Below are 27,607 nucleotides of genomic sequence, written 5' to 3' on the forward strand. Positions count from 1 at the left end.
TCTCTCACACACACACACACACACACACACACACACACACGACTAGGAGTGGGTCTTGACCTGTGAACAAGGGGTCCAGTGGAAGGAAGCGAATGAAAAAAGAAAACTCAAGAAGTGTGATGAAAACAGAAGTTAGTATTCTGTGCTGTTTTTTTAGAAGATTTAGTAGAACATGAACAGTAGTGCAGGATTAAGGGGAGAGAGGGGGAGGGGCCAAAGCATGTAAGACAGAAGGTGAACAGGAGGGAAGAATGACATCTGCAGGTATGAGAATGTCATGGCAATAGATTAACTTTTACAATTAACAAAATTAAATCATTATAGTTTTAAAATAATATATTTAATCATATGTGGATAGTGAGAATTGTAAAGGTGGGATGATTCTGAGGAGAAACTTGCTGGCTTTTTTGTGTATTTCAAATATCATGTTGATACATCTTGAACTACAGAGTGTTTCAAAGCCATCATTCTATTCCTGATTTGAGAATGGATTGCATTTGGCCTTGTTCATTTTGACACTGACAATCATGATCTACTTCAAAAATGTAAATAGAAATCTTTTCAACTCAGAATGTATCAAATTCTACCCTTGATCCATAGGACTTCCTGAAGTTTGAGGCCAAAATGTCCATTGAGTGATGGTAGTACTGGGTAGGTCTCAATGGTCATGAAAAACAAAAAAACAAACTATCGCTTCATGTATTTTAACTGCAAACAAATTAAAATGTAAATACCCAAGACATGGAAAACAACCCAAATTAATATATCTAATATCTAATAAAATTATTATCTAATAAATCTGTAATAAAACCAATAGCTGATAAAATAGCTAGTAAAACTCTAATATCAGTTTTAGAGTTGACCCACTTAGGATCCATCAATTTCATAAAAAGAAAAAGAAAAAAAGAAAAAAAAGAAAGAAAGAAGAGTAGGAGTCACCCAGTGCAACCTTTCATTTTCCAAAAGGGACTCTGACAAACTACATATGTGACTGTTATATAAAATTAGTGTTAGCATGGCCTATGATATAACAACGATAAGTAGTATAAAATAGTGCTGTGTATTTTACAGGAAGTGAAGGAAAAGGGGAGAAATGTTACACATGAGCCAAATGTTGCTATTCTCTTTTTCATATTTCCTCTCTGTTTTAAGGAAAGGCAAGAAAACGGGTGACAAGGCTATTGTATCTGGGCAGTTTTCACTGTGCATTCTGCAGCCAGTTCCAAGCCAGTAGCCCTGCAGAGACAGGAAAACACTCAGTCGGACACATTCCTGGTAGGGAACTGTTTTTATTTAACAGTGTTGAACAGCTGGAGAGCACACAGCTAACAACCACTTGAGCATGAAAGTGTCTGATGACTGCAAATAAAATATGGCATGCGATGAGGTCCAGAGGTAATAACAATATACAATAAGAGAAAGGTGCAGAGACAGGCTGAAACTTGTGAACTGGAACAAATGCCGAAGGATCCCTGCCTCTGGCGTTGGCTTCCGAGTCAGACACCATGTAAATCATTAGAGAAGTCTGCTGCAGTCACCTCAGTGTATGTGACTAGAAAATGACACAAAGTCAGGTGTTGAAAATGAAGACGAAGAAAACTCCAAGCCTACTGTCAGCTTTCACAACAGTTTTCAACAGCATTTAAGTACCATATCAGTGAAAACATTTATGAATTGAAATGATCCCCTGGTCAGAGGATTTCTTAGCTTGCAGAAGAGGAACAAGCCCAGGATCAAAGCTAGTTGAAAAGCAACACTGAATTCTAAGTGTATCTGCAGGCTGAGCTGTGATTTTAAATAACTGCATGTGTTTTAAGGGATCACTTGCTCTGCTTTCTCTTGACGTGTTTTTTTTTCCCCCTACAGGTGACTGTCAAGTGTATTCTGTGATGAAAATAAAATCCGCATCACTGGAAGGTGTTTTGCATCTTCTGAGCTGCATCTCATCATCTCGTGAGAAATGAAAGATTTTCTCTCCTCCTTTTTTAAATGTAAGAAACACATTTCTACAGCATCTGTACCCCATATCAAAGCATGACACAGAGTTGAAGGAAAAGACAGACAAATCTTGAAATAAATACGTGCATTTTTTTTTTTTATGTTTCAGAAGATGTTCTGAAATCTTGCTATCAAGACAATGTCCTGTGGGTTAGGAAGGAGCAAGCTACAAATTGTAATATGCTCACCTTGGATTTGTTACTAGAACCAGACACAGGAAGTATTTTTGTAATTTAAAGGCTTTTTTTTTTCCTTGATAGAATGACAATTTAAATCAAAATGTAGTCTCTTTTATATTTGGATTTCCCTTGCTTCCTAATATCTTCATATGTTATAAAACTATTGGATTTTGCCACAAATTTGGCAAACCAGTTTGTGACTGAATGGCATACACTCTGAACAAAGAAAATGACCTTTTGAGATGGTTAACAGAGGAGCTAAGATGCAGCACAGCTGGACACAGTGATTGTCAATTGCCTGGGTAGAGCCAAAAGGTTTCCATGCAGGACACAAGGGGGGCACTGCTTTTTACCTATTAATCTAGGTCACTAATATTTTTTATTTAAACTTTAATTTTTTAAGTCTTAAAATATATGTATCTGCAATAAAGTAGCATTATCAAAATGAGAGATTTAGCACATTGTGTAATCTAGCACAAGCCAGAGTATACAAAAACAGAAATTCTGTCCCAATAAAACTCCTTCGCCTAAAGCTCATGGATCATATTGGAAGAGGAGAAAGAAAGATTGTAAATCCAGAGAAAGAGGCGTTTCCTGTGAGATTGTGTCAGAAGGCGCACTCATGAAGTCTCGTCAGCAGGGCTGGCTAAAGGAGAATAGGCAAGGACATAACCAATAGACATGGTAATGTGAATGGAGGAAAGCTCACAAGGCTACCCCTCTGTGCAAAAACAAAACAAAACAATACCAAAACCAAAGACTAAAATCAACAAAACAATCTTAAGAAAACATACAGGCAGCTAAGGATTGTAGAGAGTAGGAGAAATAGTTCTCCTAGGGATGAACACACCAACTGGTTATTCAATAACAAATGACCAGCCCCAAACACATACGAGTAATTTGTACATATACACATAATGGCAATTAAAGAGGCCAGAAATTTGAAAGACAGTAAAGACAGAGGGTACATGGGAGGCATAAGTTGAAGGACAGGGAACAAAGGGTTGAATATGATCATATTATAATTTCAAAAAACTTCTCACTTTTTTCACTACTCTTAAAGTACTTTCTTGTGTTTCAAAACAACATTTCAATTTTGATGTTCCAGTTTTAGGATGCAGTAGAGAAGTAATGTTGTTCCAAATGACCCCTTTTATGAGCACAATCCAAAAATCCAAAGGTATTAAGGCACTTGTTAAAGTTCCCTTGAGTGGTGGCTTACCAACGGAATCGAGACCTATATGCAGAGAGCATACCCCTTTCTCTTAATAAGTTCTATAAACCAGGTGTCTCAATGCTCTCAAACAGCTGAACATATTACTTCAAAGAAATATACTACATCCACAAAATGCACAGAAAGATAATCTACCCTTAAAGTCGGGAGGCTTTATATAGGAAGACATAGAGATTAGAATCTTCAATCTAGAAACTCTGACATCTATTAAATCATGCAGAAGGTAGAGAATGAAAGCCAAGCTACATACAAACTCAATTATACAGGGTCTAAGGGTGCTTGGGGAAGTTTAAGAGAGATAAATGTAGGACAAATAATGGGAAGTGCCACACTATGTTATTTATTCGATAGAGTGTTCATGGAAGTAGTGGGCTAAAAATATAATAGGTTCATAAAAGGTTTAGATAAAAACATACAATAAATCAATTCAAGACTATTAGGGGGAACTGGTCCAGTATACTATTAATACCTCTTTCATCTTTGTCAAAGTACACAGTACTACTTACTCTTCAGTAACAGTCTGAGAACAAACCTGAACATTATTGCACTCGTGTCAAACAACTGAAAAAACAAGTTTTTGAAAAATAAAAATAAAAAAGAGGCAATCCCCTTCAGCTCCTTCAGCCATTCCCCTAACTCTTCCACTGCTGTCCCCAGGCTCAGTAAAATGGTTGGCTGTAAGTGTCAGCATCTGTCTTAGTCAGGTGCTGACAGAGCCTCTCAGAAGACATTCATACCAGGCTCCCATCTGCAAGCACTTCTTGGCTTCAGCAATAGTGTCAGAGTTTGGTGTCTGTGGATGGAATGGATCCATTGGTGGGGTGGTCTCTGGATGGCAACCTCATAGAAAGAACAACCATATCAAGTAACAGGACCCCTTAGAGCTATCAGCAACTAAGCCACCAATCAAAGAGTATACATAGGTTAGGTTCTGCAACATATATCTGGCATCAGTGGGAGGGGAGTCACTTGGTCCGGTAGAGGCTTGATAACACAGAGAAGGAGGGTGCTAGTGGGGTGAGGTGGGAATGGGTGGGTGGGAGGGTGGCAGAGCACCGCTTAGAGGCAAAGGGATGGGGGAATGGAGTGATGGGGTGGGGATGTTCATGGAGGAAAGATCAGATAGGGGGAAAACATTTGGAATGTAACCAAATAAAATGATTACAGAAAGAAAGAAAGAAAGAAAGAAAGAAAGAAAGAAAGAAAGAAAGAAAGAAAGAAAGAAAGAAAGAAAGAAAGAAAGAAAGAAAGAAAGAAGGAAAGAAAGGAAGAAAGGAAGAAAGAAAGAAAGAAAGAAAGAAAGAAAGAAAGAAAGAAAGAAAGAAAGAAAGAAAGAAAGAAAGAAAGAAAGAAGGAAAGAAGGAAGGAAGGAAGGAAGGAAGGAAGGAAGGAAGGAAGGAAGGAAGGAAGGAAGGAAGGCAGGCAGGCAAAAGTAGTTGATGTGGTGAGTTATTCAACAGCTAGGAATTAAATGAAGTCATTTTCTATAGTCAAGATTCAAATGACAATTATTAGAATATGCTTCGATATACAGAATACTCTCTGAATGTGCATTCTCATGAATACCAATTGAATCTATTTTTATAGAGGTAAGATCTATCTGACTGGGATATGTACATAAATACCCAAATTTACAAAAATAAAAATGGGTCAAAGTCTATTTCCTCGTTATATGCACTGTATACTCTGGTGCATAGAGAACTGTTTACAACATTTTTTATTTTTTTTTCTATTGGTAATCTAAAAAGTTTGCTTTAACAGTGAGATTTATCACATTTGAAATTCTTTTATACATAAAGATATAAGAGGAACAACTGTTACTATTTTTTTCCTGCCACAACTATTAATTTTTCTAAAACTAAGTGCAGTGATTGCACATGCATATATCTACAAATGTGCATCTTGATAATGACCCTGGGTAGGTCTTTTTTGTTGTTGTTACAAATATTAACACAGAATTTGGGATCATTGTTTTTTCGTTTTTTGTTTTCAGTGTCCCTTGATTTCATTATGACCGAAAAGCATTTCAAAGTTTGTTTTCTACAAGGTTATTTGATATTCACAAAAATCTGAAAAATAGAAGACCTATGTCCTCCAAACTGTAGACTCATGCATTCTTTGACCCTTCTACTCTCAAGTCATGATCGTGACTACTTTTTGTCTATCAAAGTAAAAGGATAGTCCTTAAACATCCCATCTGAGAGCTCTGGAAAGAAACAGAGCCCAGTGCTCAGAGACAACACTGGCATGGTCTCAGCTGGTGGATTTATAATATTTCTTTTACTAAGATTGTTTCCTTATTCTTTATTGTGCATATATTTTAAGAACTTGAATGCTAGCTCCTGGTAAAATAAAATAGTGCTTAAAATTGTGCATTTCTTGCACTTTTCATGTATCCATGTAACTTAATTATGTATCATTGAAAAAGAGGTGATCCACATCAGGTTCTGGTTAATAAAAATTTTATAAGAAGGAAAAAAAATGACCTCATATAGTCTACTTTTTGTAATGTAAACTTCCAGATATAGAAGAGAGATTATGCATGGAGAAGCAAAGATATAGTCACAGATTTACCCCAGCTCTCTCGTGTAACAGCTTTGAATTGTGAACACTGAATAAAGTCTCTGAGCCTCCATTTCTTAATATCAGGGATCACACAAAGACCAGTGTGCACTGTGTCTAGCAAGCAGAAAGTGTTCAGTAAGTGATGGCTACCAATATTACACTGTCACTTTCTACAGTAAGCAGAAAGTGTTCAGTAAGTGATGGCTATCAATATTACACTATCACTTTCTAATCACTTGCTAGAACCCTTTCTGTAAAAGAAAAACTTAATATTTGTATATCATCTACACGAATGAAATCATGATAGCATTAATTATAACCAACATGCAAATTATAGAGCATATTCCTGTTCTATAAGGTAAATTTGAAAAGTTGTTATTTATTCATATGATCCTTTAGGCTTGGAAACACTGAGATGGAAGAAGGGGGTATAAAGAGTTATGAGAGTTCAAAACGAAAAGACAGGCTGTGAAATGCTGTCTTTGAATTGTGAGACATGAAACTACGACTCACAGCAGCTATGCACACCTGCATTTGCTCTACAGAAACCAGACTCTTTTGTTAGCTACAGAGGAAGAAGAGGACATCTATAACACACTCCTTATCTGTTTCCAATTGACAGACTCTGGGAATAAGGGACCATGGGAGCCAGTTGTACACCCACCCCTGAGCCCATTGGGCTCACAATCCTGTGATTCTGATTCTAAACGCATAGTTACAGAGACTGCCCTGATTAAACTCCATAGCGACACACAAAATATATAAATAATGGTCACAGATTTTAGTGAGGGTAACTGGTTGGAGCTGTGGGGAAATGGAGACTAGGAAGATCAAAAGGCAAACGGAAGAATTTAAGAAAGAACAAAAGTTGCTAATAAGAGCTGACATTGTCTATGTTCTTACTTCATGATGAAGTAAGTTTGAGCACTATTATAGCACAGTGGTAATAGAAAAGGAAAGGGAAAGTTTATGCCTAAGTGCTATGTCACATTTTGCTAGGAACTAAAATAACTATGATTAAAGGAGCATAAAATGAAGAACTATATGAGACTGAAATAAATAATTCTGCCATAACACACATGAGCCAGAGGGAAGTGGGATTTAAACAAACAATACAACTCACTCATCACACTAACTTAGCATATGGCCTTAGGCGTCTTATACGGCTGGAAAGCCAAAGCCCCTTTTGGAAGCACAGACAGAAGGAAAGCCTAGCACCATCAATGGAAAAAGGTGCTCTAGTGGAAGCAAATGTTGAGCAACCAGATCTCAAAAAGAAAATCGAAAACATGGAGAGGTACATCAGAATGCATATGTACTGAGGTGCTACGAGAAAAGACAGGCAAGATAGAAAATGAACAAAGCAGTATGCAGATGGACCTCTGGCTTAACTTGCCTATCATTCCATTTAGCTGACTACAAGGAAACTTTAGCTTACAGCCAAATGCAAGTTTTGTTACCTTATTCTTTCTGTTGAGTTCTGTTGTTACTGCTGTTCTCTTTTAAGGAGTGGATAAGCAAGTTTCCTTTGTTTTATTTTAACAGGAGTTTCATTATGTTGTCTAACATGGTCTACAACTCATGGTTGAACACAAGTATGGGCCTCTAGGGACACCTTCATTTGTCACATTCTTATTTTAAGGTCTTTTAAAATAGTAACACAATTCTGATCTTGTTAATCTTGTTTGTTGTATAGCTATTTACTCAGAATAGACACATCCTTTTCCTGAAAGAATATGGAGGTTCATAAAATATAGGATACCGAGAAAGCTTAAAAGACCTAGTCTTCATTAGGGGAGAGCACCCCCATTGGACAATATCAAGTGGTCAGTCCTGAAAACAAATGAACTACTAATAATGATTTATATAAGCTATGCAGTTTGAATTTAGGAATACACACACACACATACACACACACGCACATGCACATGAGTGTGTGTGTGTGTTTCTGTGTGTGTAAAAGAGAGCAAGTGGTATGTGGGAGAGTTTGCAAGGAAAAACAAGAAGCGAAAAAATATGGAATCTTATTAATGTCTCAGAGAGAAAGAGAGAAGAGGAGAGAAGAAGGAGGAGGAGGAAGGGAGAGAGGAGGAGAGGATGAGGAAGAGGAAGAAGAGGAAGGAAAAGAAGAAGAAGAACAACAACAACAACAACAACAACAAGAACAAGAGCAAGAAGAACAAGAACAAGAAGAACAAGAACAAGAAGAACAAGAACAAGAAGAACAAGAACAAGAAGAAGAACAAGAAGAACAAGAAAAAGAACAAGAACAAGAAGGAAGAGGAGGAGGAGGGGGAGGGGAGAGGGAGGGGAAGGGGAAGGAGAAGAAGAAGAAGGAGGAGAGGAAGGAGAAGACATTAAAGTTGATACAAAACAAAAACATTTAATGTGGTTTGTCCTTCCAAACTAAAATCCCTTTGGGATTTTTCACCATTTCTTCACCTCACATTCTTAGGGACACAAGGGCCAACTTGACATGTTTAGACTCTGAGTATCATACTGTGACCCCAAACTAAGTTACAACTGGCTCGTTCTAGTTACTTTAGTCATACACCAGGAACACTTTTTCAAAGACATACCTCTTAGAGTTTACTAACCGGTCAGTATGCAATGCAAAGATCTATACAGAATACATGCTTAGAACAGTACAAGCATATAAAAACTCAATACAAGTGAATTCAAATTATCACACAAATGAGTAAAGTCCCCACCAATGATCTACTTTAAAGAATAAGTAATTTCTGTTTTAGATGTGCTTTGCAAGTGCCCTTTAAAATTATTTCAGAATCTGTGAGCTTACATATTAAAACATATCAGTACTATCTACTCATTATTGAGAAGATGATTTTCACAATCAAGTCACCCAGCAAGGATTTTTAAGTATAGGAAGCTGGATCATATGCAAAAGTTATGGTGTTATAAGTGTAGGATGATGTCAGTGGATCAAATAAGATACAGACAGTTATTTTAAAGACCTAAGTCAGGAGGCTGAGAAAACCTACTTCATAATTTCTCTAATTAAAAAATGGCTTTATACCTGGGCAGATAGCTGGGCAGTGGTGCCACTCAGGAGGCAGAGGCAGGTTGATCTCTGAGTTCAAGGCCAGCCTGGTCTACAGAGTGACTTCCAGGGATATGCAGAAAACATGTATCACATAAAAACATGCTTTTATCTTAAAAGGGACAAGAGAAGCTGTCAGTGGTGCAGGAATAAGAAAAATATGTCTTTGTATCTTCCCATGATCCCTTAAACTTTCAATGTTGATTAAGTATGAAATAGAAAACTATATTATGCATTTTATCCATGTGATACATATATATCATTACCACACCTTTGCTAATATGTTAACAGAGTGAGCTAAGTGTTAGAGTTTCAGATAACAGCCAGAGTAACCCAAACTCTGAAAGAACATTGAAAATGATAACACTACACACACACACACACACACACACACACACATACACGTGCATATAAATGATTCAAGGATGACAATGACTAACAACAGAAAGGAGTTATAAATAAACAGGTATGACTTTTTGGGAGCCACGAGGCCACTTTATGTGTAGATCTCAAAGATCATTGTGAAATAACATTTGAAGGCAACTTATTCAAAATATAAATCTGGGATAAAGTGACAACAAAAAGAAAAGCAAGTAGATTAAAATACTTAAAATGGTAAAGGCTCGTTATCTAAGAACTGAAAACAAGTATATCTGCTTATATCCCGAGATGTGTTCATTGCAAGAGAGCCAAAGAACCTATAATGATTCAAAAGGAAGAAGAAAAAATTGAAATGCTCAAGCAAGCAGTTATAATGCCAGGAATATACAGGAGATGTGTGCAGTCACAAAACCTCTCTCAGGGGATTTTAGAAGAGGCTTTTATAATCCCCACAGCATGCTTAGGGTGTGGCTGTTTCACTATTCCATGATGCAGATGATAAAATTGAATGAAGTCTACCTAAAGTGAACACCTCTGTCAAGATTCCCATGCTCCCCCTTTGTGGCAATGGTACAGGTCTGAGGGGATCTGCTCTTACAGCAGGTATAGTAAACTGATGTAAGGGATAATTTGATTTGCAAAGGGGAGGAGCTGTAGACCTAGTCACATCCACACAGCATCCACACAGCTTTGGGGATATGTATTGGCATAACCCTGAAGGATGAGGCCCTTCCTGACTCTCTTTGTTTTTGTTTTTGTTTTTTGTTTGTTTTGTTTTTCGAGACAGGGTTTTTCTGTATAGCTCTGGCTGTCCTGGAACTCACTTTGTAGACCAGGCTGGCCTCTAACTCAGAGATCCGCCTGCGGCCTCCCAAGTGCTGGGATTAAAGGCGTGCGCCACCACGAAAGCCCCATTCCTTCTAACAGAGATGAGATTAGACTGATGTGGCAAGTAATTATATTGGAGAGAGAAAGGAGTTAAGAGTCTTTGTGTTTGTAGCTGCAGGTCTCCGAAAATTGTAGTTGACAAAGAATGCTCTCAGAGACCGTAAACAAGTAAATTTCTCTATCTTTAAAGATAGCTATTTTGAATCAACACATTTATACTCTATTTTAAGGGGAAAAATTAGAGGATAAAATTTTATTTAGCATTTTGAAGTTTTGTTTTGTTATTGTTGTTGTTTTCCTCCCTCAAGGAGGTGTTGATCTGCATATTCTTTCTATCTATATTTATAATTATCAATCTTCTATCTATTTGAAAAATAACCAGTGATATCACCTGAATTAGCAACATTCAATGGAGCTATGATGTCATCAATTGTTTGCCCTTGAATTTGAACATTCCTGAACTGTGAATACAGTATTTTGTGTCTATTTATTTTGGGAGTTCAAGTAAATATATACTCATTTAAAATAATACCATGTCTCTACCATTACACAAAAAAGCCAGCAGATTCTCAACAATAAAAACAAATCAATAGTAATATCTTTAGAATAGAAGCAGTTCTGTTGATAGAAAGTGTGTGGTTCAGTGGGAATGAAGTAATCGCTGTTTGCAGTCTGTCATTTGGCCCGGGCATGAGACAACATACATTCTGACAGTTGTTTATATCACAAGGCTGTCACGAAAGCTGAAGCAGAGGGAGGAAAAAAAAAAACTTTCTATCAGCAATGAAAAACGTATGTTTTTAACACATTCCAGGGAGATGATGTGCATAAGCCTTTTCGAGACTTTCAAATGGATACTGCGGTTCCCATGGAGGTCTGTTCTGTTGATGAAGACAAATGATCTCCACACCGCAGAGAGAGAGAGAGAGAGAGAGAGAGAGAGAGAGAGAGAGAGAGAGAGAGAGAGAGAGAGAGAGAGAGAGAGAGAGACCATTTCCAACGGTTCCCTTGAACCCTGTAAATTGGACTAAGTTAGTCAACGTCCAATCTTAAAATAGAAGTTTTATGATTGTGAACATAATTAAGACATCGTATAAATGGGTAGAGACTGATAGAATTCTGGGTGGCGCTCCATCCGTGAACACATGGAGAAACAGGTATGATTCGATACACATGTACTGCCGTGTGATGTGTACCACACAATGGATTTTGATGAGGTTTAATATTCTGATAATAAATTAAATAATTAAAGGTTCATAGTCAAATTTGTAGTCAATCTTGCGAATTTAAATAGCACAAACATTCCGTTCTCAGCAGGTAGCTCTAGTATTTAAAAAAAAAAAAAGTCTCATAAAAATCAGAAGAGAACTTCCAAGAATTACATCCAATGAAAAAAGAAGTAAAAGAAAATTGATATTTACTATATATGTATATTGCTCCAAGTAAACAAAAGCTGGTATAGTATTTGCTAAAATGTGATGCATTCCAAATTTCCTCCCTGAAATGAGTGAGCCCGGTACAAACTGAATTCACTGCTTCAGCACTCCTAATTCCTACGGCTAACAATCCTTTCTCTTCTCTGATGTCCTACAAACCAGATGAATATTTGCACTGAAAAGCTTTAAAAACTTTAAATACTTAAGGTAAGTTTTCTGCTTAGTTTTAGGTGTAAAATTAAATTATCTTTTAATTTAAATTTTCTGCTGCATCCAAAAATGTTATATTCTGGAATCACCCATATCTAATCTCCATTTATAGCCCTTAACACGAATCCAGACCGATTTCAAAACTGTGAAGATAATTGTTAACCTGAAAAAGTCTTAAACAAGGACCTTGCTCTAGTTAGCACAGAATGGCCACTAGGTGGCCCCAAACACCAATATGTGTCACTCAAGATATGAATGGAAATTTGCCAAAGGCATTAGCTGCAGTCTACCTCATAAATGGGTCAAGACTTCAAGAATGTGAACTCATCTCAACCCTATGATCATTTTCACATGTAATCTGTGCGTTTCTAAACGGAATACACTCACAACAACACATCAAATACTTGCACAACTTTACAAATTTTGAAGGAATTTTGACAAGAATTCTTTCAGTCTTCCTAACTAACAGTTCAATTATATTTGTTTTCTCACGGTTTTATAATATCTCCACTAATATCCCTCCATTTTCTCCTCATTTTTCTTTCCAATTATATGAAAGGAAAATACATGCAAGCTAATGAACGTTGTCGATGATTAAAGAATTCTGTAACTAATGAGAGAGCATGTCTAATTCTCTAGCCTTGAGAGTCCTATTAATCAAGTACATTTAGGTGGTCGAGTACAGTAGTGATAGCATGTATGTGGTATTTCAGATTAGCCTCCTCACTCAAACTCTGGAAAGCTAAATCAGCCAACAGGGCAGTGAAGCTGTACGGTTGGAAATGCTACTGAATAGGCACAGGATTAACAATGATAAAAGAGTCAGGCTTTAATTAAATGAATAACACTGCATGTGAATGTAGAATGGTGACATAAAAATAGACAACTTTACTGTGCTCAGGAAATTACCTCTGTCGCATACATTGGCAGTGTTTCTTGTTGCTTTTCCTGTTTTTACAAATTGGCAGAGGGAAGATTGTCTTTAATTCTGTGGGTTTTGTTGAAGTTGTAGGTGGCTCTCTGAGTTTTTGTTTTGTTTGTTTGTTTTTGTTTTTTTTCCTAGGGATTTAATAGCCTAAGGTAGTCAGGTCCCTTATTACGTTGTCTGAGGTGGAGTCGGATTTATTTTCAGTCACTGTGTGGTTACAGGTGTGAGGTACCATATTCAACCCAAGTGTGAGTTTATAAACTAAAGATCAGAATTTCTCTTAGGATTTAAATAAACTTGTAAAGCAGAGGCTGATATTCTTATTTTGAAAATCTAATTTCACAAGTAAAGCCATTGGTGGGTTTTAATTTATCCTTCAAAAAAAGGGGGGGGGACAAAAACAAAAGCTAGACACAGTGGATTATTGGGCTGATCTTTGTATCGCCTTGAATGAATGAATATGAATGGACAGAATGGATTATCCAAATAAATCCCGTCCAATTTTTTCACATTTTGCAGCAGGTCCCACTTCTCCACCCGACAATCTCATGAACCTAAAATGGGAAATCAGTAGCCGAATGACCTTTTAGCTTATGATTCCGATTTCAAAATTATCCTTGAGATTTATACGTATCACAACTTTAATGGAATAATTTCTTTAATGCACTGCCTCTGTTCATCACTCTTCCTAATTCTCATTACTCTGACCAAAAAATAAATAAATAAATAAATAAAAAAGGAGAATCTGCTAAAGGAATCAGTGTTCTGGAATAAAAATGGCTCATGCTCACCTGGGTGAGCTTATGTGGTTTGCGGAGCTCTCAATTGTTCGAGGCCTTTTCACTAATGCTTTCCCCTGTTCTAGACCTGTTTCAGGTTTTTCACGTCCTTTTCAAAATTCATATCCACTACTCCCCTGCTTCGTGCAATGGCCATTGGAGAATGTAATTGAAGTTTCCATGTTGAATTCAGCTCTTCATGGGCTGACATTTTCCTAATCATTGGGGAATGGATATATTTAGAACTCTTAAGTCTAACATTCTCTCCAGGTACAATAATAGGTTGAATGAGACATTTCAAATTAAAATATGTAAACAGACCATATCTTTGCAAATTCTATGTTTCAATCTCCTGATGCACAGAAAATTGGACAATGGTGTTGTGGCTGAAACGCCAGTACTAGGATCCAAACAGGAAGATTGTCTCAGTTCCATTCAAGTACATTATTATCTCATGATATCAGTTAAATCATTTTTAAATTTTGAATTTAAAAACTCAGATCCATGAAGATGATCAGTTGAGGTAAAAATAAAACATCCTCGATGCTAACAAAACAAAACAAAACAAAACATATGTTACATGAACTTATATCAAGTGATTGTACCAATAAGAATAATATTTAACAATAATTATTAAAATCAATACTAGAACCTAGAACCTAGATTGGGTGTTAGATTAAGTTTGCTACACTTATAGGTTTATGGTAATTGTTTCTACTAATCATGAACATTGTCATATTACATAAGTACACCTATTAACCCTATTTAACAGATGAAAGAGCTTCCAATGATATTAAATATTAAACATATGATAAGTGGTACAGTTACAATTTTAATTCAGACAGGCTGGTGCCGTGCTCCTTCATATCATCCATTAAAGGTCAGTGGAAGAATACTCAGGTTGAGGTCATTACATTTTCTATCAAAGAGACTCTCAATGGTTCTGATTTGCAGCTTCCTCGCTGCATAGTGTTCTTATTAAGATCACCCTCCCTGGTTTTTGTGAGGGAGACCTTTCTCACAGTGAGTAAGTATGCAGCTCTTTGGTATTTGAGGGTATGCGGACTCCTATTAACAACTTTTAGTGATGGCACTTTGGAGTGTAGTTTGCCCCCATGTACATTCATTTTCCATACACTTCTCTGGTACGGACCATTAGTCTCAGCATTGTGCTGTCATTTTATACCACAGAACGCCCTACATCTGCAAGGTGAAAATCAGCTGCTGTTCATCTCAGGGCAGCACAGATCATCCACCAAGGGGCTGCTGCTACAGAAGCAAAGATTCACGGTCCAGGCTTGAGTCACCATCAAAAGAAACCGAGGCTGAACAGAAACGGGATTTGAACTAAACAGATAGTTCACTCCAATCTTCTCTTAAAACAGGTGATGCAGGTTTAAGTATAATGAAACAGTTTAGTGAAGGGAAACGTGGAGGCACATCTCATGCAGTTTAAATGGACCTATAGTTTACCATTTATCAAAACCTCAATAGGGTAGAAGGTCATGTGATAACTCATCTCACATCCTTCGGTAGCATATGTCAATCATCAACCACACCCCACTCTCTCTTCCTGATATGCATCCTACTACTCAATTAGAGCAGACATTTATTAGGAAGCAGAAACATACTTGGTGAGTGAATGATTGAATAAAATTAATGGCTAAACCATTTCTTTAGTATCTATATAATTGACAGTCAAGATGAGTAGGGTATGGTGATACACCTGCCTGTAATCTCAGCTTTAAAAGCTGTTGAATGAAAAGGACCCTAAGTTCTGTCCAGCACAGGATATGGAGAGAGCTCATTCTGGGAGGTAGGAAGTGGTGACTATGACCATGATAAGGACAACTGCATTAGAAAGGATTAAGTGACTGATCAATTTCATGCTAATATCACAGATAGCTCCTCAAAATGGTACATTACAAAGGACCATACAGGTATTTCTATGATAGACCATAGAACTCCTAATGCTTCACACTCTTTTAAAGAGTCCATATCTCTAGCTGTGACACAAAAGTGGTGGCTCATAGGTCCTTCTCCCAAAGGTCGGCAATGTTGCTCAAGGATGCAAAGAAAAACAGAACAGTCATTGCACACACTCTAAGAAAGCATGTCAGTTTGGAAGAGAAAAACAAACAGCAAACACTAAAGCATATACAATACATGAGAGCTCAAATGTCAGAAAGTCATTAAGTAACACCATATCTTGCTACTTAGAACTACTTAAGAAATAAAAAACATTAATAAAGTATTGCCATGGGACAAGATGATGGCTCATATGTAAATTTGTAATTAATTTACATAATGTGGAAGGCTCTGCTCATTTATACGCTTCCTTCCTTGACCTTCTAGAAACAAAGTAAATCTAACCTTTCCCTCTAGAGTAGGGACCACATCTTGTCTATGGTCTAACTCATTATAGTTCCCACTTATATAATTTCATACCACCTGTGAGCTGGATTTCAGATTTAAACCTCATGATAGTGGAAGACTTTAAGAGAAAAATAAATGGAATTTAAAACTCACTATATATATATATATATATATATATATATATATATGTATATATATATATATATGCATGTACACATAAGTGATTAATGATATGAGTATATATGTATGTATACATGTACGGTTTTTTTTAGCATCCTTGAGCACCATTTTCTGCCTTTGGGGGAATGATACAGGTATAAGTATGTGCTCTCAGTATTACCTGTAAGTGGATTTATGTGTGCATGTTATGGCTGTTCCCAAAAATTTGTGTCTATTGGCAAGTTGGTGAAGGTTTAGAAATGATAAAGTATTAGAGAGTACTATTTACTTATAGTTAAAAATCAAAACATATGTTTTACAGAGCACAGTGGGTAGAAGAGAAAAGTTTTTCAAGGACTGTGGGCTTGTCTTTGTTTTTTTTTTCTTTCCTTCTTTCTTTCTCTATTGTTTTTGTTTTCTGACAATACAGCAAAAAAAAATTGAGGTCAGTAAAGGTGAAAATGATGTATTTAGTGTAAGACTTTTACAGAAACTCAACATTCCTCACACAATAGTAAAATTAAAAAAAAAAATCATGTCTAGAGTATGTGCCTTTTCAACCAACAATCAGAAGGCACAGGAGAGGTAGAAAGATCTACACAATTCAAAGCCCAAATTATCTACATAGTAAATTCCAGGAAATCAACAGCTGCATATTGAGACCTGCCCCACATTCAACCTCCCCCAACAATAACCACAACCACCACAACAATATACACCCACACATACACACACACACACACACACACACACACACACACACACGACAGAAACAAAAAGACAGACAGACAGACAGACAGAAAGAGAGAGAAAAAGAGGAAGAGAGACAGAGAAAGACTGAGAGGGAGGGAGGGAGGAAGGAAGTAGGAAGGAAAGAAGGAAGGAAGGAAGGAAGGAAGGAAGGAAGGAAGGAAGGAAGGAAGGAAGGAAACACAAAAAAAGGAAAAGAGCTAGAACTTAAGATTCAATGTGCAATTTTTCTTTCAGATCATAAACAAAAACATAGTTGAGGTGAAGATATAAAAATTCTACCAGTAACTGACAAATATAGAAGTGGATGCTCACAGCCATTCGTTGGACTGAGCACAGGGTTCCCAATGAAGGAGCTAGAGAAAGGACCCAAAGAGCTAAAGGGGTTTGCATCCCCATAAAAGCAACAGCAATATGAACCAATCAGTACCCCAGAGCTCCCAGGGACTAAACCACCAACCAAAGAGTACACATGGGTGGGACTCATGGCATATGTAGCAGAGGATGGCCTTGTTGGTCATCAATGGGAGGAGAGGCCCTTGGTCCTGTGAAGGCTCAATGCCCCACTATAGGGGTATGCCAGGGCCTGGAAGTGGGAGTGGATGGGTTGGTGAGTAGGGGAAGGAGGTAGGGGATAGGGGATTTTCAGAGGGGAAACTAGGGAAGGGGGTAAGATTTGAAATGTAAATAAAGAAAATATCTAATTAAAAAAAGAAGGTAGGTGAGAAGAACTGTATATCATTTCATTATCTCAAGCCAAAAAAATAAAAACAAAAACAAAAACAAAAAAACCATTACCCCAAAAGAATATTTTCTGGTCATAACACATGATTTCAAAAAGATTGAGCAACATGCAGAAAATCTACACAAGCTCAAGCCATACAAAATCACTGTAGCTAGGGGGTTAAAATGGCCCCCAAGAGGTGAAGATTTCCTGGGAACTCATAGCTTCTTGGAAAGAGATGTCAGTTTCTTTCTTTCTTTAAGTGTGCACCATCTGGTAGGCCCTAACCTATTTGGGGGCATTATAAATGGGATCCCATGCTTTTAAGAGGGAAAAACAAAACAAACAAACAAAACAAACAAACAAACATAGAAAACAGGAAACTGGGTAGGAAGGAAGCTGGGATAGTGTGGGAAAAATTAGGGGGAGGGTAAATATCAAAATCCATTATATGCCTTTATTCATTATCAAGGAAACCTCTCTTTACAGCAAACCACAACTGGAACAATACGTAGATCAACAGATAGTGGAAGCTCCACCCGGCAAAGGATACATCTACATGTGTCTCAGGGAACTCTGGAAAAGGGGTCTGAAACATTGCAAGAGCCAGATCCCAGGAATTCTGCTGAGAAACTGCCTCTCCTTGAAATGACTACACCAATAACACAAGAACAATGGACATATTATCATAATCGAAGCAGGACATTTTAAAGGCTCTCGCCCCGGAACAGCAAATAGTGACTGTAGAGAGAATTGGCTTCTCTTAGGGAAGGGTACCGTTCCTGGCTGTCCAATGCAGAGTAGTCAGCTCTGAAACCATACATACACAAGTAACAATGGACTCAGCAAGCTCTTTTGCATATACTTGTACTTAAACCTACAGACAGCATATCTTGAGTATATATGTATGTATGTATGTATGCAAGAATAATAATCACAGAAAAACATGCTATCAACTTGAGAGGAGGGAGCATAGGAGGGGTTGCAGGGAGGATGGCTGGAAAATGTGGAGGGAAGAAAGAGAGGAAAGAAAGTGGTTTAATTCTATTTCTATGTTTTCAGTACTTTGAATAGAATTCTAAACGAATTATCAAAAAAATATTATTTTTCCAAAAGAAAGATTTCTCCCCGAATTGTGGCCTAGTCATTGGTTTAGTGGGTAAAGGCGATTTCATGAAAGAGAGCCTTTGTTCATTCTCCCAGAACCTACAGGGTGAAAGGAGATCCCACCTCACCCGGTTTTTCAAGTTGTCCTCTGACCTCCACATGCGTCCACACCCTGTGTTGCACATGCCCATGAGTGCACCAATACACAGTAACTAAATAAAGGTAAGATTAAAACAAACAAAAAAATATATATAAAATCAAGAAAAATCCTTCTGTTGCAGATAGGAAGATTAGAAGTTGAAGGTTGTCCTCAGCTCCACACTCAGTTTTGTGCCAGCCTTGGCTGCGTGCCTAAAACTAGATAGTAAACCCTTTCCATTAAATGCTACTGATCCAAAAGTCCCCTTTACATTTAGAAAACTAAAGGCTGAAAAATCGGATCTCCAAAGTGGTGGCTTCCACTCTAAATATCAGACTAAAAACTTAATATGGTTCAAAACTATAAGAGAGGTATAAACTACAACTTACACTTTAGAAATGAGTGAAAGATAAAGATGTAAAGGTTCTATCTGACTAAATACTAATGGTTAAACAGTGTATCTAAACCCCACAGAGCTCCCAGGGACTAAACCACCAGCCAAAGAGTACACCTGGAGGGACTCATGGCAACAGCTGCATATGTAGCAGAGGATTGCCTGGTCTGACATCAATGGGAGGAGAGGTCCTGTGTAGGGGAATGCCAGGCAGAGAGGTGGGAGTGGTTTGGTGAGCAGGGCAAGGGAGGATGGGATAGGGGACTTCCAGAGGGGAAACTGGGAAAGGGGATAACATTTGAAATGCTCTTGGTCTTGCAAAGATTATATGTCCCAGTATAGGGGAAAGCCAGGGCCAGGAAGCAGGAGTGGGTGGGTTGGGGCAGGGGGTGGGGGGAGGGGATAGGGGATTTTCAGAGAGGAAACTAGGAAAGGGGATAACATTTGAAATGTAAGTGAAGAAAATATCTAATAAAAAAGGAAAGAAAAATACATCAAAGTCTTAAAAAATAAAAACAAAACAAAACACCAATGTGTCCTTATATTTTGAATTGGTGAACATCATCTTTCCTTTACATCATTGCTAAGCAAATAAACACCACTGTTAAAAGCTTTTACGTTCATGTTACTAATTTTTTAAGAAATAGTTTAAACCAATCAAATTAAACCGGATAAAATTGCAATAGTTTTTATTGAAGATAATATTTTAGTAAAATAATTGATGGGTGTAACTGATAAGTTGAAGATTTACTTGGAAATACAAGGTCCTGAAAATTTGGCAGAGTTTCAGTTTTTTTTCAATTATTCCAATGTCCATGGCTGTTAAAAATCATCTTTAGAAGGCAACTATCTTGAAATATCATAGTGCATCATTGGAGTTTGAAAGTAGAGTTAATAATTTTAGAATTATTTATGACTTTTAAAAATTAAATAACCCATACTGTTAACCATGAAAGTTTATTTCCCCTGATTTTCATTTTTAATGAACACCTGGGGGAGACTCCGTTTCATTGTTTTTAATGTTTCCATCCTTAGTTTTCTTTTTGTGAGTGCACATGTGTCTATGTATCAATTGATCACCTGGTGCCTTCAGAGGAAGGTAGGGATGTTGGATCCCCTAAACTCCTGGAATCATGCTATGTTGTTGCTGAGATAGGAGCCTGGATCTTCTAGAGGAACAAGAAGTGCTACTAACCATTGAGCCATCTTCCCAGCTTATGTTGTAGCTGCTTGTGGTAGCCTGTAACCCCAGCAACATGGAGAAGAAGTCCATGAAACTTTCTCAAGAAGCCAGAAATTAATTAGTTAGATAGGTAGGTAAATAATCAATTAATTATAATAATGATGGTTACAGAGCTTTGTTAGGAATTCCCACAAAAAATAGGCTCATGGCTTTAGACAATATGGTGACTGCCTTTGATGTATTCAGATAGCTATTCAAAATTTTTGATGTTTACCCAGGCTGTATTAACACTGTAGAGAATTATCAGAATAGCTCAAGCTAAAATATTTACTTAATTCAGCATGTTCATTATTTTAGCTTGTCACACATTCTACTTAACCTGGTTGTTGCTCTATTTTCTTGCCCCTGTTTTCATCAGGAATCCTGAGGAGCAATGGTAGTTCATTCTGTGACAATATGGGGACAGAGATTCCTCCCTACCCATCACTTTCCTTTCTGAGGTTAGCAACTGGTATATTTGTTTCTCACAGCAGAAAAGAATCAACACGTCTAATGGAATACTGCTTTCTGGAAGCATGCAATTTATGTTTGATTTATTTTTAAAATCAGAGCTCTGTCAAACCACTTCAGTATTCTCTCTCACACTAAATCAACACAGCCTCATAATCAATAACTGATGGGCTGAGAATCATAATTCATGACTATGCAGTCTCCATTCTGATTATTTGCAGAAGTCGCCCCGTTAATGAAAGCTGAGTTCTCAGCACCAGAAACTGCTCTGATGCCAGTTTGAAAACCTCAGAAACCTCCACATCACTAGGATTGCTTTCAGTTTACTGCTCAACAGGGGTGTCTTGTATATACAGTGTACACAATTAGGCAAAGAATCCAATATATGGTGTGGTAGTTGTGAGAATACAGTCAAGAAACTCACAAGAGGTAAAGAAAAACTAGTGGGTATACTATAAAATGCCAATGGACATTAGTACTCATCAGAAAGGAGAGAAGAGGAGGGAGGAAGGAGGGGGAACAGATAGGTGGGGAGAGAAGAAGGGAGGGAGGGAAGAAGAAGAGGAGGGAAATGTTCTGCTAAATCTATGAAGATCAGCAATGCTCTGAAGTGTTTAGACTTGTCATCTAATGCTGAGTTTCCTATTGAGAGACAAGGCCTACTGCTGCATCCTTTCCTGAAGCCTGAAATGTCCTTTAATGTTCATGTATAAAGAGAGGCTAGAGAGGCTGCTTTCTAAAATATAAATAAATAAATACATAAATAACGACTGAGCACTGAAATCACATGATGATAAAGTGCTTTCCAGTGTTGCTAACAAACTCCTTAAGCATAGGAATCTCTAACCTGCAAAAGATTCCCACAGGAAGGCATCTCACCCTCCCACAAGCAGGCATTATTTCTTAGGAACCTAGCCCCCTGAAATGATGTGGGCTGGGGTTTGACTGTCGTCCCTCATATTCAATGCACTGTTTTCTTTTTTTAAAATTCTGCTTCCTGAACAGTTAAGGCTTTAACAAAATGTACTTTGTAATAGAGAGCCTGATACATCACTCATTCAGCTACAGAGGAACAGCACAAAAGTCTGAAGGAATCTGTGAGAATTAATGACTTTCAAGATTAAAAACAAAACTACACAGAAGCCAGTCTTTCTCTGAGAAGTTGCACTGGAAATAAACAATTAGGCAAAGTTGTATTAAGAAATTACGTTTAAGAGCTGCCAGATTAATGCTAACATCTCACTATTGGAACTTCTACAGAATTCTGTGGCTTTCAAGTGACAGACCTGATTCTTCGACTCTGTGTGGGTGAGGGATAGCTGGACTGAAGGGTGTCAGGAAAGGCTTGGCAAAAGCAGTCCCTTCTGCCTCAGGCGCCCACCCTTCGAGGAAAGACAACAACTGATTTGGAAAGGCTCAAGGGCTCAGAGCAAAATGTCAAGTAAAGAGTGAATGGAATCTATCAGAGTCAGAAATGAGGACCAGGTGACCCCTAAGCAGACATCACCATCATAGAAACAGGCACTGCTTGTTGACAGAAATACAAAAAAAAAAAAAAAAACAAAAACAAAAAAAACAAACCCTGAGCATAATTTATTAATTTTAAAGCAATAAAATATTAGAAGTACATTCTGTGAACATGACCCAAGTGCTGTCCAGACAAACACAAAGAGATATTTCTGTCCTATACAGTCCAGGTTATCTCTAGATGAAATCACTGTCTTGACTGTTGTGTAAATCAATATAGAGTTTCCTATGTCAACTTTCAATTTTGTATTTTTAATAATTTTTCTCTTATTCACTTTTTCATACTAGTCACTATACATGGTACTTGAAGCAATATTTGTCAACTTCATCACTGTGAGAACCGATAGGCAATCCTTCTTGTGACTTGTTTTTGAACCGCAGTCCACTTCGTTACAATCAAAGGCATATTTGCTCTTTATGAGAAATGACATTTTTTGACAATATTGTACATTAATCACAAAGCAGTTAGCAAAAGTAAGATAGAAACTGAGAAATAAAATAGTTTAAATAAATCACCTATAATTGCCAATAAAAAAACAACAAAAAGAGTATTTCTGTTTCTCTATTTTGTACTTCCTACTATTCTGTAGCTACTTGTAATGTGACACCAGCAGGGTGTGATGTGTATGGTACAAACATTGCTCTGGAAGACCGAGGTCTAGACAAGGGAAGTTGAGTTTACACCGTTGATCTGTATCAATTGTCTCCTCTACCTTCTGAAGACCCCTAAGAACACTTAACATGCTTCACAGCTGCTGAATCAGCCTGCTCAGTCCAACGCTGTGCCTGTGCTGCCGCCTAGTGGAGACATGTGGTATAAAATGACATACTCCGGGAGGATGTGGTGTCGGATCTCCTACTGCAAAGTAGGTTAAGAGACACAGGAAACAGCTATGTGCCAAGAAATCTACCAGATCTATACACTTTGCCGTCTCTATTTGTGTATATGAGAAAGCAGGTAATAATCAAGAACTTCGCCTTTTAGTCCGGTCAGGATTCACATCTTTCACAATTAACCTTTGCACTGTCACGTATTACAGTTCTAGCTAGGGAAACTATATATTTACTTACTTATTTATTTATATGTTTTTCATATTCCATGAACTCCCTTAATAATGTGCCAGGTTGCTGTATATCTTTCTAGACAGAAAATCTTTTTTTTCACCAAGAATATCTTAGTGTAGGTTTTTTAAAAAAATTCTCACATTGAAGCTCTGCATTCCAAGTGCACACAGTGTAGTGCCTCTTAGTGAACACTGATTTATATATATATATATATATATATATATATATATATATATATATAAAGATCAAAGCACCTCACCTGAAGCATTAATCAAGCACCTGATAATGTAACCATTAATTTCATCTATGCAGAGGTAGATTGGTTCACACAGTTTCCATTTGGTTTTCTCAATTCCCTAACTGCCCCCCCCCACCACACACACACACTCCCCAACCCCCCAACATCACAATGTATGTCATTCCATTCTTTGGAGTCAGAGAAAGCATATGTAATCAGCACTGAAGTCAATTTGTTAACAGTGAGTATTTGAAACCAAAGAAGTGTCTGGCTTAAGGCAGGCAGACAGTGAGTCAGACTTTAAAAACATAGTCAAAAAAAAAAAAAAAAAAAAGTAACAGCAAAAGGAAGCAATCCTTTACCTTTCTACCCTTGGGATGTTTTGCAATTGATGTTCCCCTCAGCCACATACACAGGCTGTGCACATCTGCTCACTTTTTCAATCCATTCACTCCTCTCTGGCCAAATAAACCAGTATTTCCTCTTGCTCTGCACACGGAATACATATGTGCCCCATTTACCAGCCCAGGGTGCAGATTATCCATGCAACTTATCATTTGCCCATCTCTCTAGAACACGGGCTCTCTCTTCCTTTCCCTTCCTCTCTGTAACTAAAAATGAACATGCAGCTCTGTCAATGACATAATGTTTTCATGAAAGTTCCACTAATTAAAAATCCTCACCATACCAGACCTAAAAAATGAGCACCCTCTTGCCAAGTGTTATTCACCACAGTGAAGCTCTTGTAACTACGTTTTAAAAGAAAGGCAGAGGGGGGGATGGTGAGAAGGGAGAGAGTCTCCTAACATATGCATTGAAGTATAACAGTTGTTAGCATCACAGGGACAGATTATTTTTAAAATAGATCTTTCAAGGGAAAAAATTAGATATATATATTTTTTTAAAGGAAGCATCTCCAAAGAGTAGCAATGCATGTGCCGCTTTGGATAATAGGAGCTTTTACTGGAATGAAGGACCACAATTGTAGGAAATAGATCAGCTTTTCTTTTCTTTTTTTTTTTCTTTTTTCTTTTTGAAAGCAAGAGATGATAGGTCAGTTTTAAATGTTTGTCTTTGATTATACCTATAGCCTCTCCCCTGTACATGGGAAAGAGGTACTTGGTTTTTATTGTGGTGGCATGGAAACACTTGCCTTGACTACTGCTTTGGCCCATACTTACAGGGCTATAATAGTTACTTGTTGAGGACATCCATTTAGACATGCCAACATGCTGCATTAATTTAACACCACATAAAATATGGATTTTATTGCAGCAGAGACAATAAATGCTGCAACTGCTGACTGCATGCATTTAATCCCCCCCCCTTTTAAATTTTACCCCCTGATACTTCCTACTGATACAAAAGGTGAGCATAGGAATTATATCCATCCTGTTTCTGATGAATGTCAATCGACTGTCTTCCTGTAGATGTGACCACTCACAGCTTCAAGGCATCTGTCCTCTGGCTGTCATTTCTCTCTATACTGAATGCAGAAGGAACTATGACCAGGGATAAGTGAGGAGTGAACCCTTTCATATGGAATGCAAAGTAACGTTAGCTGAAGCTAGAGTTCACAGCAAACAGTGCTACCTGCTAAGCTGCTATCCGAGCGAGACAGAGGTAAACAGGAACGAGCAAGACTAATGACACTCCGTAAACATGTTCGGCAATTGCTCAGAATGAATGAATTCGAAAACTCCACTAGCAAGACCCCACACTGTTGAACATAATAGATTATTTATCCGGCTTCCCATTACCTACATGGAAAGCAGTTGTTCCTGGAAACTCATCAGAAAGAGTTGCATGCTCATTTGTTTATTGAAAGGTAAGGATTTTTGGAATAATTGCACATATAACTTTAAAAAAATTTAAAAAGAGGCAAGAACATATCTACCCCGATATGTCTGTCCACCCCCAGCAAGGGAAGAAAAGGCAAGACCTTACAGCAGTTAAAAGACAAGAGGTGAATTCCTCCTACCTTGTTTCATCAGCTTCTGGAAAACGGAAGTTGGTTCCAGCCAAATAACCCCGAAGAGACTGTCCCCCTGTCCCCCTTTCTGTTTGTTTTCTGCTGTTATTTTTTTCTCACTGGTTCTACTTCGGTCTAACTCAAGCTTTCTCTCAGCGTCACTTTTAACTCTGGACGGCAGGGAACCAAAGAAAGCGGGGAGGGGGGAGCGAACTCTCTCCCTCTCCCTCTCTCTGATTGGCTTTCATTCAGTGGTTCTGATTAAGGAAGGGGGGGGGGGAGAAAGGAAAGGGTGGGGGGGAAAGCCGTTCCTCACACGGAGAGAAAGGTTCTGCTGATGGAGCTGCAGCACTCGCCATGGGAAGGTTAGAGACTGGAAGTGCGGGCTCCTGCCAGCACACAGCGATTTGCAAGTGAATGCGAGGGAGGGAGCATCCGAGAGGAGGGCTGCGCATGAAAGGCGTCCCCTCCCCCGCAGGGCAGAAAGACTCTCTGTTTCCAGCCTAAGGTAATCGGCCCCATCTAATCCGCCTGCGCCCCTAACACAATCCCAGAAACTCGGATTCTGCGTCTGCTTCCTGCAATTAAAATTTTAAAAAAAGAAAAAGAAAAAAGAAATTTAAAAAAAAATTACTTCTTTGCTTTTCTCTGGCACGGATATGCCTGCAGCATCCTTAGAACAGCCCGTCCAAACACAAGCATTAGCGGAGCGCCAAGCAAAGGGCAATCAGAGCAGGTATATTAACAACAGAGAATAATTGGTGTGGGTGGGGGCTGGCTTTAAACCTTTATTTTGAGGGCACCTGAACTTTTTGGTTCTCCAAAGACCTTTATTCCTTGTTTATTGTTATAAGGAGAACACACTCACCTTTCCTCCTCCTCATTTGAGAATGTCTCTGAGCAGTTGTGTCAGTTTAATCATACAAGCTATGCTCTCAGCCTGTGTCATTAATAATTTACATATGTAATTAGTATCATTAAAATATTCAGATTTGGGAGATGACATAATATTTTTTTTATTTTAAACTTTTTCTCATAAATGTATTTATGACTAAAACAGAGTACAGTCTGATACCGATGCATCTGGATGGTTCCAGCTGCCCCTCAACCCGTTAATTGTCCTTTTCCCAATTCTTCTATCTCTACATTAAGTTTTCATCAACCAGAACCTAACCAAAGATGTCAGTATAGCTCCACACAATAGTTAATACCTTTACATTTTCCTGGCTACATGCATGTAGATTCCTTCTGGGGAAAAAAATGCTATCTATAAATAAATCTTATACATGTAAATTATAAAAATACAAAATTGAACAACAATTATGAAGATCATGTCAGGCAACTGTGATTGGAAAGCAAAATAAGATTACTGAGCTGTTAAATACCTTTGCTAAAGGTAAGAGTGGCAGCAGTAATCTACAGAACTCACCTTCCTCTTCCCTGCTACTGCTGGGTTAAGATGCCAAGAACCCAGAAAGGACACATTTGATAATTTACCAAGCAGGAGACACTTTACACACTCAAACTAACAACAACAACAAACAGAAAACAAACAAACAAACAGGAAGGCACTAGTAGGCGAGGAAGGCCAGAGACACTTAAATTTCAAGGAAGATTTAATATACCACAGGTTGTTCTATCACTTTAGCTCACAGTAAAAAATCAAAAATCATTTTCACTCATTAAATGGTATCTAGAGTAGGAAAGAACTAATTTTCCTCAAATATAACCCTTGTGCAGTCTAAGATGAGAATACATGTACTGACCATGTTAAAGTTCAGCAAATGGGACTCTGACAGAAATA

The 27,607-nt window shown here is 37.8% G+C and overlaps 1 protein-coding gene across 2 annotated transcripts in view; it reads right to left on the bottom strand.

Moving 5' to 3' along the window:
• The window catches only part of LOC110310190 (cadherin-10), a 191,020-nt gene extending 164,967 nt beyond the window's left edge, over positions 1-26,053 (bottom strand). Inside the window, exon 1 of one of the 2 annotated variants that reach the window (XM_021182917.3) lies at positions 25,813-26,053. The gene's annotated coding sequence lies outside the window, so the exon portion shown is untranslated. Of the gene's footprint in view, positions 1-24,193; positions 24,629-25,812 lie in introns of those variants that run through there. The other variant, XM_021182916.3, reaches the window with a different exon arrangement.
• Positions 26,054-27,607: the final 1,554 nt, after the last annotated feature.

Source organism: Mus caroli, unplaced genomic scaffold (assembly GCF_978045245.1).
Source record: "Mus caroli unplaced genomic scaffold, Mus_caroli_1 scaffold_16, whole genome shotgun sequence".
Lineage (NCBI taxonomy): Eukaryota > Metazoa > Chordata > Mammalia > Rodentia > Muridae > Mus > Mus caroli.